This window comes from Cimex lectularius, unplaced genomic scaffold, assembly GCF_000648675.2.
Source record: "Cimex lectularius strain Harlan isolate CLEC.00 unplaced genomic scaffold, Clec_2.1 scaffold110, whole genome shotgun sequence".
Classification (NCBI taxonomy): domain Eukaryota; kingdom Metazoa; phylum Arthropoda; class Insecta; order Hemiptera; family Cimicidae; genus Cimex; species Cimex lectularius.
Genome location: NW_019392697.1, coordinates 145600 through 162957, shown reverse-complemented (window position 1 = coordinate 162957; position 17358 = coordinate 145600). Strand labels below are relative to the sequence as shown.

At 35.8% G+C, this 17358-nt stretch overlaps 1 protein-coding gene across 1 annotated transcript in view; it reads right to left on the bottom strand.

Moving 5' to 3' along the window:
- Positions 1 to 17358, bottom strand: part of LOC106674284 (glutamate receptor ionotropic, kainate 2) — a 306995-nt gene that overhangs the window by 186375 nt on the left and 103262 nt on the right. The window lies entirely within an intron of this gene.

Below are 17358 nucleotides of genomic sequence, written 5' to 3'. Positions count from 1 at the left end.
GCTATTGTTTTAAATAATGTTAAGACACAGTATAACGTGCCTTTACACTTGAAAAAAAATCGAAAGAAACATCGGGCTTGTAGCTGAATTTTTTTTCAAATTAAAACAAAAATATACACAATTCCATGTTTTTCCGTGAACCGGAAAAATAATAAGACTACGAAGCGCGAGTTGGATTTGGCTTTCCTCACAGGAAGAACATTTCTAAGCAGTAAGTTCCAAGTGTCGTGAATATATTAAAACCACATGACAGATAGGTCGTGCTGGTTTAACATTGGAAAGCGCCGTTCTGGCGAATCCTCCAATTGATTTTTTTAAATTTCTATCCGTCTGTCTGCCTCTTGGTCTCTCTTTCTCTACCACTCTCTCAGGCAAGAAACTGACTTGCACTTTCTATCTATAAGATCCCACAATCTTTCCGTTAATCTCTTACTATATTTTTGTTTCTATCTCTTGCTCTCTCTTTCTACATTTCTTGAAATCACACCCATATACACTCTTCATAACACACACGCTCGACACTTCACTCTCTCTCTCTCTCTCACTCTCTAACGATCTCCTTTTCTCTTTATCTTTCACTCTCACTCTCTAACTATCTCCTTCTCCCTTTCTCTTTCATTCTCACTTTCTCTCTCTCTCTCTAACTATCTCCTTCTCTCTTTCTCTTTCACTCTCTCTCTCTCTCTCTCTCTGAAAGTCTATTTCTCTCTTGCTTTTTCTCTCTCTCTCCCTCTCTCTCTCCCTCTCTCTCTCTCCCTCTCTCTCTCTCTCGCTCTCTCTCACTCTCTCACTCTCTCTCTGTCTCTGAAAGTTTTTTTATCTCTTTCTTTTTCACTCTCACTTCCTCTCTCTCGCTCTTACTCCCTAACTATCTCTTTCTCTCTTTCTCTTTCACTTTCACTATCTCTCTCTCTCTTTCTCTTTCACTCTCTCTTTCTCTTTCACTCTCACTCTCTCTCTCTCTCTAACTTTTACTTCTCTCTTTCTCTTTCACTCTCACTTTCTCTCTCTCACTCTCACTATCTGACTATCTCTTTTTATCTTTCTCTTTCTCTTTCTCTCTCCCCCCTCTCTCTCTGAAAGTCTTTTTATCTCTTTCTTTTTCACTTTCATCATCTCTCTCTCTTTCTTTTCCACTCTCTCTCTTTCTCTTTCACTCTAACTCTCTCTCTCTCTAACTTTTTTCTTCTCTCTTTCTCTTTCACTCCAACTCTCTCTCTATCTTCTTCTCTCTTTCTCTTTTACTCTCACTTTCTCTCTCTCACTATCTGCCTATCTCTTTTTATCTTTCTCTTTCACTTTCACTCTCTCTCTAACTATCTCCTTCTCCCTTTCTCTTTCACTTTCACTCTGTCTTTCTCTAACTATCTCCTTCTCTCTTTTCTTTTCACTCTCACTCTCTCTCTCTAACTATCTCCTTACCTCTTTTCCTTTCACTCTCACTCTCTCTCTCTAACTATCTCCTTATCTCTTTCACTTTCACTCTCACTCTGTCTCTCTCTCTAACTACGTCCTTCTCTCATTCTCTTTCACTTTCACACTCTCTATCTCCTTCTATTTTTATATTTCACTCTCACTCTCGCACTTTCTCTCTCTCTCACTCTCTCTCTTTCTCTCTTTCTTTCCCTCTCCATCTCTCTCTCCCTCTCCTTGTTAAAGGATTATAATCTGTATACAAGTTCTAAGACATTTTATCGATATTTTTATTTTTATCTTTTACAACTATTTATTAGAAGTTCATTTCATAATTCTCTTGGTGTAATAAACTCTTTGAAATAAAATAAATAATTTGAATTATTATTAATAAATTATTTCAAATGGTGTGAATTGTATCATTCGACGTTGATTTAGAGAGAGGTCCACGAAACCTAATTTTGCATGGTAAAATAATATCAACATCTCCCAATATCAACATTCCCCTCACTCTCACACACTCTCTCTCACTTTCTCACTCACTCTCTTTCGCTCTCTCTCTGTCTCTGTCTCTCTCGTTCTCTATCAATATATCAGGCAATTGTTAAAAAAATTGTCATTCGTTTTATTATAAAAAAATTGACTCTGTAAAAGGCAGCCACCGGTATATAGGAAATTCAAAATGAACCTGTTTTCTCTAGAAAGAAATCCGAAATTGATTTATTATTTCTACGGATATTTGCAAATCAAAATGTCCAATCTTTATTTGGGCACAATTTTAACCTCCTTTTTTATCTGTGCTTTATTAATCAGTTTTTAGAACAAGTATTTTTAAGAATATTTATTTTTTTGCCAAACAAGTGATTATTTCGATAGATTGATTGAAGATTCAAAAAGTTTTCGTAAAATTATTAACAGTTTACAATATGGTTGCTGTTTATTATTTGTCCATTCTCTATTTTATAGTGGATCAGTTATTAAAATGTTTTTTAATAAGCAAAATAAAAATAGTTGGGAAGGTCAAAATGTTCATTAATTTTGTAGTACAACAGGTAAAGTTTACAATTTGTCAACAGTTGTTTTTGGAATAGCCGAAGCTCAAAGTCCGTCAATGAAATTCGTTAACCTCTTCCGTGAACTGAGTCCATACAGAAGGACATTAAAAGGCCTTCAAGTTACAGTGGAAGAAAAACGAGAAGAAAACCTGCACGCGATATCCTGCACGCAGAGCCCCTTTTCTTCTACGATCGGCCTCATTTAGGAAAACCAAAAAGATTACAAAAGTACGAACAAGAGTACAATTGGAACAATTCAAAATTCACGTAACAAATCCTTGGCCTGTATTCTGTTGAAACATTCAGTAATTCCTTAAGACAACTTTTTAAAAAATGAACCATTTAGTTTTGATAACTGTCAAAGTTTGTTATTTTGCTCACAATTATGAGTTGAAAATTTACAATTTAATGAAGTAATGGTTAAGTAATCAAACTTCTTAGAATTTTGCGATGAATAAAGTCGTACAGCTGGACTCAGATGTAATAAACGAGAATAAAGCAAGTTGTCAAGTTGATGGTTTGATGCAACATAATCGTAAGTATATTGACGGCATCACATTTCTTTAATTATAATAGGATGTATTGTGTCATTTATTCTTAAGTCATATCACAAATCTTGTACGAAAAAGGCTGAGGTTTTTTTTTGCTGAATGTCAGTTGCCTCTATCGAGGTTTAAATAGTTTGTAACTAATTCAAAGATTTCTGAACAAACCAGTGACATTCTCTCATTCAATTTCGTGTCTTGAATCTTGTTGCAACATAGTTTCTTGCAGAATATTTGTATTTAGATTTATATGCATGGGATATTATTTTTCTGCCATAACATAAATGTTTCTTTTAGGTAATAGCTGCAAGTTAGTTTTTTGCTGAATAAGTTGCTTCAGGAGAAGTTTAAATAATTGGTAACTAGTGCAAAGTTTTCTGAGCAAATCAATGAGTGTTGGGCAATGTCAAGTTCATGTCTTGAATGGTGTATGTAATGTACCGATGCAGCATAATTTCTCCCCAGGATATTATATTGACTGGCTCAATATTTCTTACACATTTCTTGCATATATTATCTTCATTCTACAGTCATAGCTTAAATTTTCTATATTGTCGAGAAATAGCTATAGGTTAATTTTGTGCAGGCAGGTAGCTGTAGTGATTTGAAGTGTCTTCAGGAAATTGGCGCAGAACATTTGTGGAAATTTAAATTTGCTTGTTTCAGTAGATGTGTAAGTTGTCCGAATCTACTCCAAAGATTTTGGAGCAAGGCAGCAAAACATTACTTTGAAGGTGATGAATTATGTAGTGATACAGATGATGATAGTTTTTGTAGTAAACCTAAAATTTTTGGATTGAGATGTAGTTTCCTTCAGTTTTCAGTCTTTGCAAAAAACTTCTTCTTTATTGAGAAATTACTATAGGTCAGTTTTTGCTAACTGACAGTTGCCCCTTATCTAAATTTTATGAGCAAATTAGTGACATTCTTACCGCCAATTTCATGTTCTGACTGGAGTACTGAGGAAACATATAATTCCTCTCAGGATATTCTATGGACTGGTGACATTTATTATAACTACGTTTGGTGGTATTAACCTTCATTCTTCAGCCATAACATAAATGTTCTATATTGTCGTGAAATAGCTATAGGTTAATTTTAAGGTTAATAGCAGGCTGACAGGTAGCTGTAGTGTCGTCAGGAAATTGGTGCAGAAAAACCAGATGATAGTTTTTGTAGTAAACCTAAAATTTTTGGATTAAAATGTAGTCATCAGGAAAAATTGGCGCAAAAAAGATTTTGGAAATTTAAATTTGCTTGTTTCAGGATATGTTTAAGTTATTTGAATCTTCTTCAAAGATTCTGGAGCAAGGCAGCGATACTATTATTTTCAAGGTGATGAATGATGCAGTGCTAAAGGACTTTCTGTTGTAAACCTAAAGATGTAGTTTCCCTCACTTTTCAGTCCTTGCAACAAACTTATTTTTTATTGGTCAGTTTTTGCTGACTGCAAGTTTTCCGGTTTTTGAATTTTCTGAGCAAAGCAGTGACATTCTTACAGCCAATATTATGTCCTGACTGGAATATTGATGCAACACTTCCTCTCAGGATATCATATTGACTAGGTGACATTTATTATCTCTAGATTTGATTGTATTAACCTTCATTCTTCATTGATAACATTCATATTTTATATTGTTGAGAAATACATATAGGTTACATTTTTGCAGGCTGACAGGTTATAGTGATTTGAAGTGTCATCAGGAAATTGGCGTAGAAAAGGTTTTGGAAATTTAAATTTGCTTGTTTCAGGAGATGTGTAAGTTGTTTGAATCTACTCCAAAAAAGAAGGCAGCGAAACTATTACTTTCAAGATGATGAATGATGTAGTGATACAGATTATAATAGTTTCTGCAGTAAACGTAAAATTTTTGGATTATGATGTAGTTTCCTTCACTTTTCAGTCTTTGCAACAAACTTCTTCTTTATTGAGAAATTACTAGGGTCAGGTTTCGACAAACTTATTTTTTATTGGTCAGTTTTTGCTGACTGCCAGTTGTCCCTTATCTGAATTTTATGAGTAAATCAGTGACATTCTTACCGCCAATTTCATGTCCCGACTGGAGAACTGACGCAACATACTTCCTTATTTTATTGACTAGGTGACATTTATTATCACTAGATTTGGTTGTATTAACCTTCATTCTTCAGTCATAACATAAATCTTCTAAATTGTTGTAAAACAGCTGTAGACAGATGACACTAGTTTGAGGAAGTGTCGTTAAGAAATTGGTGCAGAACAGATTAGCGGATTGAATTTTTGGCTCCCTGAAGCAGAAGTGCCATGGTAGACACTGGCTCGAATGTCTTTAAACCGTGAATATTTTAGGCAACATAGGCTTCTAATTGAAATGAAATTGAACCAGATAAGTCCAAAATATACCGCGCGTTTTTGTAAATTTCGTTAATTCTGCGTATCCGCGATAGACGTTTTTACAAAGGCGAGGCAATTGTCGTCCGGGGAGGGAAAAATATTCCCAGAGACGCCCCCTCGCGAAGAAGGAGGCGGGCCCGCTATGCGGCATGAATAAATCGGGCGCGGGGTCGAAGCAATACGTCAGCACTGTGATATGCCGAAGGGGTGAGGGAGAGAAAATTTTTCATGTTTTTTCTGGAAACGATCCCCTTCATACTGTGGGATAACTGGGAATCATTTACATCAGACCGATATTAGCTCTCTGCCCGTTCGTTCCAAGAGATGTCAATTTTGAAAAGATGTCAAGGCAAAAAATCCGTTCAAATGGACGTAATTAATACGATTATTTGCTGAAAAAACCTTTAACCTTTGGAATTAATCAATACATTATTCACAAGCAGACGAAGCAATTTTACCTATGTTTAAAGCTAATGAAATATCTAGATTTGTCAAATTGATTTTGTTGTTTACGTAATTTACTGGAATTAACGAAAAATCACGTTTGTTGATTAACATCGTCATTGTGTTGTAGAAAAACATACATTGATTTAAAAATAAATTGCTTCAATTAAAAAATAATCTTTCTTCGCTTCCACAAACATTAATTTACGTTATTATGCTCAGATCAAATTTCAATTATTGTTATCATAAATGCATTCTGATACCGGTAGATGATCTGATGCCATATGGAAAAAAAGGAACAAGCAAAACAAAAATTAAACCGGTAGGCAAGTTGTTCTTTTTTGAGATAAGTACTTGTGCACAACAAAAGGATTTTTGTATTAAAAATAATTATAAAAATATATTGAAGATAATTAAATTATTTTAGGGGGGATCAATCAACTATGTGTCATGCATGCCGACCATATGCTTAATTTATAATATTATAAGAATAATTTTTATATTATTATAGCATTAATGATTTAACGAAGACCATGTTGGGCATGTAAGGTTCATTGGGCAAACAACAATTTATTAGCGAAAAACAAACAAATATCAAAGTCGGAAAAAATATATGTAATAATAATAATTAACTTACAATTAATTAAGGTTTTTAGTTGAGATGAAAAAAAGTTAATGGCACGAGAGGGATTCGAACCCACGACCTTCGGCTTGATACGCCGCTGCTCTACCACCTGAGCTATCGTGACCTCGATCCACTCCGACATCAACTCCTCATCTCAACCTGAGAGCTCATAAGGTCGGGTTGAGATGGGGAGTTGATGTCGGAGTGGATCGAGGTCACGATAGCTCAGGTGGTAGAGCAGCGGCGTATCAAACCGAAGATCGCTGTTACATACGCTCTGTTTTATGTGAAAATTAATTCATTATCGTATATATGCTAACCTCTCGTTTATACCTAACTGAAGAATAAAATAACAAAAATAAAATTACAAAATACTTATACTTCATTACAAATAAGTTACATTATTTTACTTCAATAACAAAATAGAAAATATTGCACGCTATTTAAGTAGTGCACGTTTTTAATGAAATATTAAGTAGCAATAAGGAAATCGAAATTTTTACTCATTTTTTCCTCAAATGTTTTTCTCTCTCCTGTTTTCCTCATTTTGCTTCTTGTAATTTTAATTGGCTAACTCGTGGAATATATAATTAGCTAGTTAGCATACACTCTACTTTCAAACGTTCAGACAAGGCAAAATAATTCTCCATAGTTGCCAGTACGATAAATAATGAGGTCGTTTGGTCACTATGGGTCGATTTTTTTTAGCTGTATTGTAAAAAAATCGATTAAAGATACTATTGGTGATGTAATCTCTTTTGATGGTTAGTTTTTGGCATTAATTCGTGACATGCGGCATCATGAGATAACACCGACCCATGACGTACAGTCAAATTTAAAGGAAAATATTGTAAATTTGAATAAATGTCCATTTTTGGAATTTTCAAGTGTTTTGGAATATTTCTTAGAAAAGGTCCTAATTAATGGGGGTAATCTTAATAGCTCGATACAGTGATTACTTAAACTTCAAAAAATATACTAAGTAATTTCCGCTTCAGTTTTAGTAGTTAGTTTTATACGAATTCAACAACCAATTTTTTACTACTTTGAAAACTGGGAATTGTAAGTTTAATAGCGATTAAAACATTAAAATTATTTACTACGTTGTGGGTAGTATGCCATAATTTATAAGCATGTATTTTTTTTAAGTTTTAGGTAAGTTTAATCTTATTACTTTTTATGATTGGACGTTATAAGTTCTTTAAAAAGTGTATTTATGGATAACGAATTATTTAACGGTTATAGTCATTAAAATGTCCACTGGATTTATAAACCTGATGATCGAATTGAGTCAATTTTTCAGCAGCTTTCATGCCTGATAACAAATATCCGTTATCTCTTTTATTTGTTTTGCGCGTTCAATGTTCAAATGAAAATCAAACACAATGAAGAAGAGTGTAAAAAGGTTACCTGGCTAAATATGCAATAATGTTTTACAGATACAGTCCGCCAATTACACTGTAAAAATTGACAACCATAAAAAACAAAGCCAATGAAAAAGCAATATTCAAAATCAATGTAAGTTAAAAAGAGAAAGAGAGAGAAATATAGATAGATAGATAGATAGATAGATAGATAGGTATATATGGTATATATATATATATATATATATATATATAGAGAGAGAGAGAGAGAGAGAGAGAGAGAGCGTCGGCGAAAAATATGTGTAGAGAGAGAGAAGAGAATAAATACTAGAGAGAATAAATACTAATTAATTAGACAGGCTATAAATAGACCGAGAGAGAGAGAGAGAGAGAGAGAGAGAGAGAGAGAGAGAGAGAGAGAGAGAGAGAGAGAAAGAAAGAGAAAGAGATGCTGACTAAAGGATTAAATAATTTTTTAATTTATTTAATTTGTAAAGGTTTTGCGAGTTAAGTTAAAAATTATACAGCTGAAAGTTTGATAAATATATAGATCAATGTGTAACAAAAGAGAGAGAGACAGAGAGAGAGAGAGAGAGACAGAGAGACAGAGAGAAGAGAAAGAGAAAGAGAGCGTCGGAGAAAAATATGTGTGTTTGAGAGAGAGAAAAATAAATACTGATTAATTAGACAGGCTATATATAGACCGAGAGAGAGAGAAACAGAGAGAGAGAGGAGAGAGAGAGAGAGAGAGAGAGAGAGGGAGAGGGGGGGGAGAGTGAGAGAGAGTGAGTGAGTGAGTGAGTGAGAGAGAGAGAGTGAGAGTGAGAGAGAGAGAGAGAGCGAGAGAGAGAAAGACAGAGAGAGTGATAGAGAGCGAGAGCGATATTGTTTGATTGATTTACGATTTATTTCTTAAAATACCAACAAAAGTTAGGTCTCTAGGGCAATTCTTACACTTAACGTGTAATTACATTTACTATATTTACTATTTACATCATTATAATGTTAATTCTATTTACATCACACATAAATAGAAAAAACAAATTAAATTTTTTTTTTATTACAATCTGTAATTATTATTTACAATATGTAATTTGCGGATACATGAACTTAAGTACAACTATTTACGTTGAGGGGAGAAAATAATCAATGTTATCCTCCCTCTTCACTTTGTTTATGTTTTTTTACAGTTTACTCAGAAAGGAGGTCGCGGGGCCATTTCCTCTTAAGACGCCTTATGGGGTTGTAGGGATGGGTTCCATCGGTCACGGCTTAGGCAAGACTATTTGGATGGTGGGAGAGTTTTCTGAGAAACTTGGTAAATTTTTGGGGAATAAGTTTTTTGATATAAGGAATTGAAGGTCGTTGTGGAGCGTAGCATTTGGGACATAATAAGGAGCATTTACAATGGATCTGAGGACTTTAGATTGAAAGGTTAGCGGTTCCCCACAGTTCTATTCCTTACGTCCAAATCGGTTGTAGTAGTGTTTTGTAAATTGTAAGTTTGTCTTTTGTCGATAGGTTAGACTGTCGTCCTATAAGTCTGCAGTAGACCATACCGTCTGTTTAGGTTTTGTCGTGCCAGTCGTGTATGTTGATTTCAAGTTAGTCATAAGTCTATGTGGAACCCAAGGTAGCGAACGCAGTCGGATTTGGGGATAGGAACGCTGTTGTAGTATAACGTGAGAGGAGGTTTGCTTCGGAGTGTAAATGTGACATGGACGCTCTTGCTTTCGTTTATCTTCATTTTCCATTGTCTACACCAATCTTCTATACATGAGGTGTTCCTGCAGATCTTCCGAAGCAACCGCAGGATCGGAATTGGAGGATAGTATGGCTGTATCATCGGCGAAGGATGCAAGTAGGGTGGTAGGTTTAGTGGGAATATCTGCAGTATAAGGATGTAGAGGATTGGTCCGAGCACACTGCCCTGCGGTACACCCGCAGCCAAAGAGCAGTAGTCGGAGTATTCTGATCCTTATCGGACTCGAAAGAACCGGTCTGTTAGATAAGAGCGGAGGATTAGGTAAAGAGTATTTGGACGGACACGCTTTAATTTGTACAGGAGTCCCAAGTGCCACACGCGGTCAAACGCTTGTGCCGTATCAAGGAAAGCTCCCATACAATATTCTTTGCGCTCGAGGGAGGAGGATATACGATCAACAACGCGAAACACCTGCTGGACTGTGGAATTAAAATGAGATTTATCATACACAAGGAGAGATATAAAGGAGAGAGAGATAAATGCAACAAGAAAATAAAGGGAGAGAAAGATATTGGAAGAGAAGGAGAAGTAGAGAGATAGAGAGGGAGAAAGAAAAAGGAAGGTAGATAAATAGATAGATAGAAGAAGAAAGAGTGAGAAAAGGAGAAAGAGAGTGAGAGAGATTGAGAGAGGTTGATGAGGGAGATAGAGAAAGAGAAAGAGAGAACGAAAGATAGAGAGAGTTAGCAATAGACGTATGGGAAGAGAAACAGGGAGATAGCAAAGAGAGAAGAAGATAACTTTTGACAGAGGTAGATTAATTCGGGATTCTGTTATCAACGAACGATGAATTTCTAAACCGATCAGTTTACTGTGCTGAACATGAAGGCAAAAACTTGGAACGTTTAATAAGAATTTTGTATATTCTTTCCAACTAAATCTATTGTGGAACCACTGTATTGTTATAACCATACTTTGGATAAGTGCACTTTTTTTCTATGAGCCCTTCCACTTTCCGGGTGCCCCTTCTCTCATCCCTTTTGGTATAAGAATTGTCTTAACGAAGGGGCTATACCGAGTATCTATGCATCACATTTACAAAAGATATGTTTTTAGGTGATATTTAAGATGGCAGTGGCCAGAATGAGGCTTCTAATTTTCCTCGCTTCAGCTGCCTGCTGATAGAGAAAAGTTCTTTTCGTTTTTTTAAATATCTTAGCTAGGATCATACCTGGTGCTTTTGTTTTTGTTTCTTAAGCTATTTTCCTAGTTACTTACTACTTAAGCGCACATTCCAGACATAGTTATGGTTTTGAACCCATGGATGAAAAGGCATCAGCTTATCCAAATTTGTTTACTTTATAGCTGCCTGACCGCCTAATAGTATGTAAATCAGTGCACTTTTCACATTTTCTTTTTTAACGCCTGTGCACAGCGATGCTTGAGCATTTCTAAGGTAGAGTCTTTGTTGATCCGTCTGTGCATCATTTCTAGGTACCCCCCTGAAACTTCTGGCTACCTTTTTTCCAAAGGACTTTATCTTGGGACCATTTGGAGGAACATGTCTAAGTTGAATTTTTCTCTAATTTTTTCTCATTTATTTTAATTTATTCCAAACTTTTGTGGTGTCTCGTCCTTAAATCTGACTTTGCTTCCTTTATCTCAGAAATCTGTCAGTCATTCGTTTGTTTAATATAATGACACATATTATACGCACTCTCAACACGACACAAAAAATGGTACAATTACGCAGAAAACAAACACTTTGAGCTGTGAAGATGATCTCAATAAAGATCAAAACTTTGGCACGATAAAGAAAATGTTTTTCTGTAACCTACATGGGCACTCTCAACACGACACGCAAGAATGGCACAATTACGCAGAAATCAAATACATTGACCCCTGAAGATGATCTCAATAAAGATCGAAACGTTGGCACGATAAAGAAAATGTTTTTCTGAAACCTACATCACACCAGACCGCATCTCACGATTTCTGAATAATCATATATTATACACCTAATAAAATATTAATTTAATCTTCAAATAAAAGTTAAAACCGTTTCCTTTTTTTTAGGCAGACAATTTTGAGAGATAACAATGGAAGATCCTATTATGTTGACTAAAAATTAATTTACTCCCTAACATCTTAAGACCTCCGGACTTTAATTGTTAATTGATTTCTTTAATAATTAAAAAACTTCTTATTTTTAACAATTATTTATGGCTAAATATGAAATTAAGAATACGTTATGTTCTAAGCATAATCTCAATTATATAAAACCTATGATAACTTTTTTTATGATATTGCCATACATATCCTGTAAGAAATTATGTTGTCTTCTGTACAAAAGGACTAGAAGATGGAGATGTTCTGTAAGATAAATCTTATGGGTATAAGTTTGACTCCTTTGTAAGTTTATTTGATAATTTATCGTAGATAAATTTGTTCATTGTAGATTATTGCACCTAGATCCATCTTCAGAGTAATAATGAGCGTTTAAAAATGGGAATCGACGGAGGAGGTTTTTCCTAACAAAAAGTTCAGCGTTCCAATCGAAAAAGTACTCGTAAATCACAAAAGGTTTGTAAAAGGGTGGTCATTTGTACAATTTTTCCAAGCCGTTCTTTCCGTCCGATCAGCTATCAAAACATCAGTTTAATACCGTGGAATGGCAATTAGCCCTCGATCTCGAAAAAACATCATTCCAGCGAAACAAAACGAAACTTTTACCAATAAAATGGGAACAAAAAGGAATCCAGCTTTGTAATGGGTTTTGTTAAGAGTCGTAAATTCTAACTTTGTCAATAGACTCACGCGGTCTTCCACTTTGATAATTCATTTTCAAATGTCATTTTATTAAATATTGTATTAGTATTCGTACACCGTAAAACCAATGTTGGTAGTGGTTATAATTCTAGTCAACGAATAAATATTATATTTTCCTTATTAAGTTTTAACAAGCTACTTTTGAATTGATTAAAAGGGCGAAGGGGCGAGTATATTTTTAAGCTTTCTCAAAGTGATGTAAAATAGTAAACTTAATGAGTTAGCTTATTAATTTTGACACTTTTGGATGTGAAGTTTTATATGAAAATGGAATCGACGAGCCTGTAATAAAAGGAATCCAGAAGATCCTTACTTACAAATATCCATTAACCATTAACTTTTTTTCAACTCAACTAAAAACCTTAATTAATTGTAATATATTTATTCAATTAATTGATATTTATGAAAGGTTTTGGTTAAGATAAAAAAGTCATTGTCACGAGCGGGATTCGAACCCACGACCTTCGGCTCAATACGCCGCTGCTCTACCACTTGAGCTATCGTGACCTCGATCCATTCGGACCCTAACTTCCCATCTCAACCAAACCTCTCACAGTTTCCCTCCTTTTTGCCATTTTTCGTTCTTTTTTATCTCAACCAATACCTTTCATAAATATTAATTAATTCAAAAAAGTTTAGTGGTCGGACCACGAAAACCAGTGAATTGAATAAGTTAAAATGAAGTATACCTTCACTAAAATTCTCCGTGGCCATTTCATTTGTCGCCGAGAATCAAATAGATTACACGACATTTGAAAAATGGCAAAAAGGAGGGAAAATTCAAGAGGTGAGGATGAGATGGAAAGTTGGTGTCCGAGCGGATCGAGGTCAATATAGCTCAAGTGGTAGAGCAGCGGCGTATTTACCCGAAGGTCGTGTGTTCGAATCCAGCTCGTGACACTGACTTTTTTATCTTTACCAATACTTCTCTTAAAGATGAATTAATTGAAAAAAGCTAATTGTCAATCGGACCATGAACTGTGATGGACTGTATTTATTATACATTAGTTATTAGCATGAACTATGTGCAACTGGTAAGCGTACCTTTTACGTTCTAAACCCAGTCTCCATATGCCAGGGACCGATGTCTTTTTACATTTGTTTGGACTTTTTTTTCAGTTAATTTTTTATTGTATTGGCAATCGTGTTTTGTAAATCTTCTGGACGTACACGGCAGTTGGGGTCGTTTGGTCTCAACCTGGCCAGCCGGGATGCCATATCAGATCGTTGGCTATACAATGCGTTTTTTTGAAAATGTATTTGATGGATCACTTGTAAAATGTAGACATTTTACATTTTTTTAAAAATCAAATCCTTATTTATTAAACTATATTACATTGTATTACATAACAATGTTTTAAATCATATTGCTCCCTGAAAAAAATAATCAAGGGCTGGAATACAAAATTCTTGGGCCAAATGAAATTTGTGTACTTATCACTTTTGACTAATGTTACTACGTTTTTATTTAAAGTATAAAAAAGTCAGTGTCACTAGCGGGATTCGAACCCACAACCTTCGGCTAAATACGCCGCTGTTCTACCACTTGAGCTATCGTGACTTCGATCCACTCGGACGCCAACTTCCCATCTCATCCTACCTCAATAGGACCACAAAATATAACGGATTTAATAAGTAAAACGAAGTATATCTTCGCTAAAGTCCTCCGTGGCCATTTCATTTATCGCCGAGAATCCAAACCGATTACACGACATTTGAAAAATGGCAATAATTTTCAATTAATTAAGGTTTTTAGTTGAGATAAAAAAATTAGTGTCATGAGCAGGATTCGAACCCACGATCTTCGGCAAGATTCGCCGCTGCTCTACCACTTGAGCTATCGTGACCTCGATCCACTTGGACACTAACTTCCCGTCTCAACCCCACCTTTTGAATTTTTCCTCCTTTTTGGCATTTTTCAGTGTCCAAGTGGATCGTAGTCACGACAGCTCAAGTGGTAGAGCAGCGGCGTATCTAGGCGAAGATCGTGGGTTCGAATCCGACTCGTGACACTGACTTTTTTTTTTCAACTAAAACCCTTAATGAATTTAAAGATATTATTCGTCAAGCGGACCACGAAACTAGTGAATATAATGGCAATAAGGAGGAAAATTCGAAAGGCAGGTTGTAATGGGAAGTTGGTGTCCGAGTGGATGGACTAAACCTAACATAAAAATTAATTAATTGAAAGAAGTTATTTGGCCAATCGGACCACGAAATATAATGGACTTACTACGTTTGTTACCCTTAATTCGATTAAAAGCTTTGGAATTAATTTTGAGTGAATCTCAAACCAGGAGAACTAATAAATAAATCAACGTACTTTAATCGATCCTTATTTATATTTGGAAAAGCGGCGAGGGATCAATCGGATTTGGAGTTAACTGTTTATCTATTAAAGAGTGGAACGAGGCCTTTTCTAACACGTATCTATAGCCGCTACAGGTTGAATTTATTACGGCTGAACCGTTGGTTTATTGCTTCGATTTCAGGGCGAAGTCTTTTCCATCTGTACCAACTGTCAAACTCTAATGCGAACAACTCGGTTCTGACCGTTTTGGAAAACGGATAACTTCGTTTAAGCCGTCGTCGTACAAAATTTCAATGGGGGTACGTTGTATATCCAAGTCAGAAAAAGAGAAAACCAAATATCCTTGAATATATATTTTTAAAAATATCCAACCAGAATGCTGTTTAGATTGTTTATCGCATGGAAGACAGCTTTACTGCATGATAATCAATTCTAAGAGCTTTATAGTGGGAATAAAGAAGCAAGTGATGTATGAGAAACTGAGAATGAAATGAAAATCTGCCGGAAAGTAAAGTAAATCGAACAACTAGAATTGGCCCGAGTTTGTTTTCGTCGATGGAAAGTTCTACTGGTTTCGCCTCATCACATCGGTCCGGGCACGGTTGAATGCGCTTTTCCAAATTGCCCTCAGAAAATTATTACTCTGAACGTGAATTATGATGTTTCAACTTAGGGTTGAGGTACCATTTATTGTGTGATTTATCACAACTGATTTCCTATTGGCATATGAAACATGTTATAAACTTAGCACCTTTTTTTCTCAAGATTATTTTTCCATTTTTACTCTGGATCTAGTTTCATTTTGATTCATGTTTCTCGAAAGTCTACATTCACTTTATCCATCAAAATATGTTTTTTTTTCATTTAATTTATTTGTTACCTATACATAATAATATACTACACACATATGTACACATGATTAATATATCATATAGCAAACACTAGCACTAATGCCCGCATTGCACCGGTAGATCATATGCTTTGACGAGCCATTGCTGGCAGTCAGTGTGATTAGGTGTCAAGGAGGTCCGAGGCCACCGTTGCGTGATGCGATGTGGTGGGTTGGCAGAATGGGAATGAGTGGAGAGTGGTCGAGCAGTATGGTTAGGATGGTTCGAAAGGTTGGTGTGGAAGGTTTGGACTCTGGACCGGATTAGTTCGTTGACAAAAGCAATGTTGAGGCCTTTGTGTACAGTGAGGTTAGTGACATAATAAGGCGCTTTGACAATTTGTCTAAAATCTTTTGATTGGAAGGACTGAGTGCGCTGGATATTGGAAGGCTTGGAAGTACCCCACAGTTCCACTCCTTATGTCCATATTGGTCTTAGTAAAGTCTTGTACAGTGTTAGCTTAACTGTCAAAGGCGATTTCGGTCTTACAAGTCTTCGTAGTAGTGCAAGTCTTGTATTAAGTTGTTCTTTTTTAAGTCTTATTTGGGGATTTCACCTGAGTCTGCTGACGAGATATAGTCCAAGGTATTTGACTTGAGTGGAAAAGTTATCTCTTTGTTATTAATGTACAATACTGCTATACAGCAATACTGCATTTTGAGCGTAAAAGTTTCTTCCTTCAGTCTTGTCCTGCATTTTTTGCACCAGTCTTCGGTAGCCTCAAGGTGTTCCTGGAAGTTGGAGCTAGCTTGGACCGCTTTCCATTTAGAGGATGATCCTCGTCCGTGGGTCGGCCGGGTAAGGTCTATCGGTCACGATGTATTTGTAGGTCGGCAGTATAAATGATAAACAGGATAGGGCCAAGGATACTACCTTGCGGTACACCGGCCAGTATCTGTTTGAATTCCGAGAATCGTTCTGAAACAGCGATCAGGTAGGTAGGATTTCAATAAAAGGTAGGAAGCGCCCCTTCAATGAGAGGGTAGGAAGCGCTTAAGTTTAAAAAGCATGCCTGGATGCAGACCCTGTCGAAAGACCGATTCGTCAAAATATAAAAATTTACTCTCCGTAATATTTCAATTTAATTTATTCGTTCATACATAAATGACCTGACCTTGGATGGGCCCATGGGCATTCGGGGCATAGAGGAAACGAGAAAATAGACACAATTCACAAACAAAGGGGCCAGTATTTTCTCTTGGCTTTGAACTCTTTTGTGGCCAAGCGTCTTGCCTCTCATCAAAAAACGGATCCTTAACGAGTCCAAATCTGGTAACAAATATGCCAAAAATTAAAAATTCATACCACATTTGCTTCAAAATAGGGAAACTTGGCCAATAGAGGAAGAAAAACGGTTTATGAGGAGCAATTCATGAAATTTGTGAACTCAATAGATGTTGAAACACTATAAAGAAATAAATAATTCGGTATGTTTGGACAAATTTATTGTTGCTTATATTAAATTGATAAGCAATCTGCTTAAATCTACAATCTGGTCATCCGGCCCGGAGGACCAATGTTTTCTAGACGCCGGCGGGTTCAAGTATTGTATGTCTACACTCAAAGTCCGGGTGCTACCAGGGATAGTTGCCGGCTGTTGCGTAAAAGATATACAGGGTGAATTGCTACTCGTGCTACAAACTTCTCCAGTAGATTCTTCACCCTAAAATGAACAAAAAAGTTCATATTGTCCATGGTCCGATTCTCAACCATTTCAGAGTAATTTCGCTTTTTATCGATTTTGAAAGATATCACGTCCTGGCGTCGGAAAATCGTGATATCTTTTAATCTAAACATTTCTCT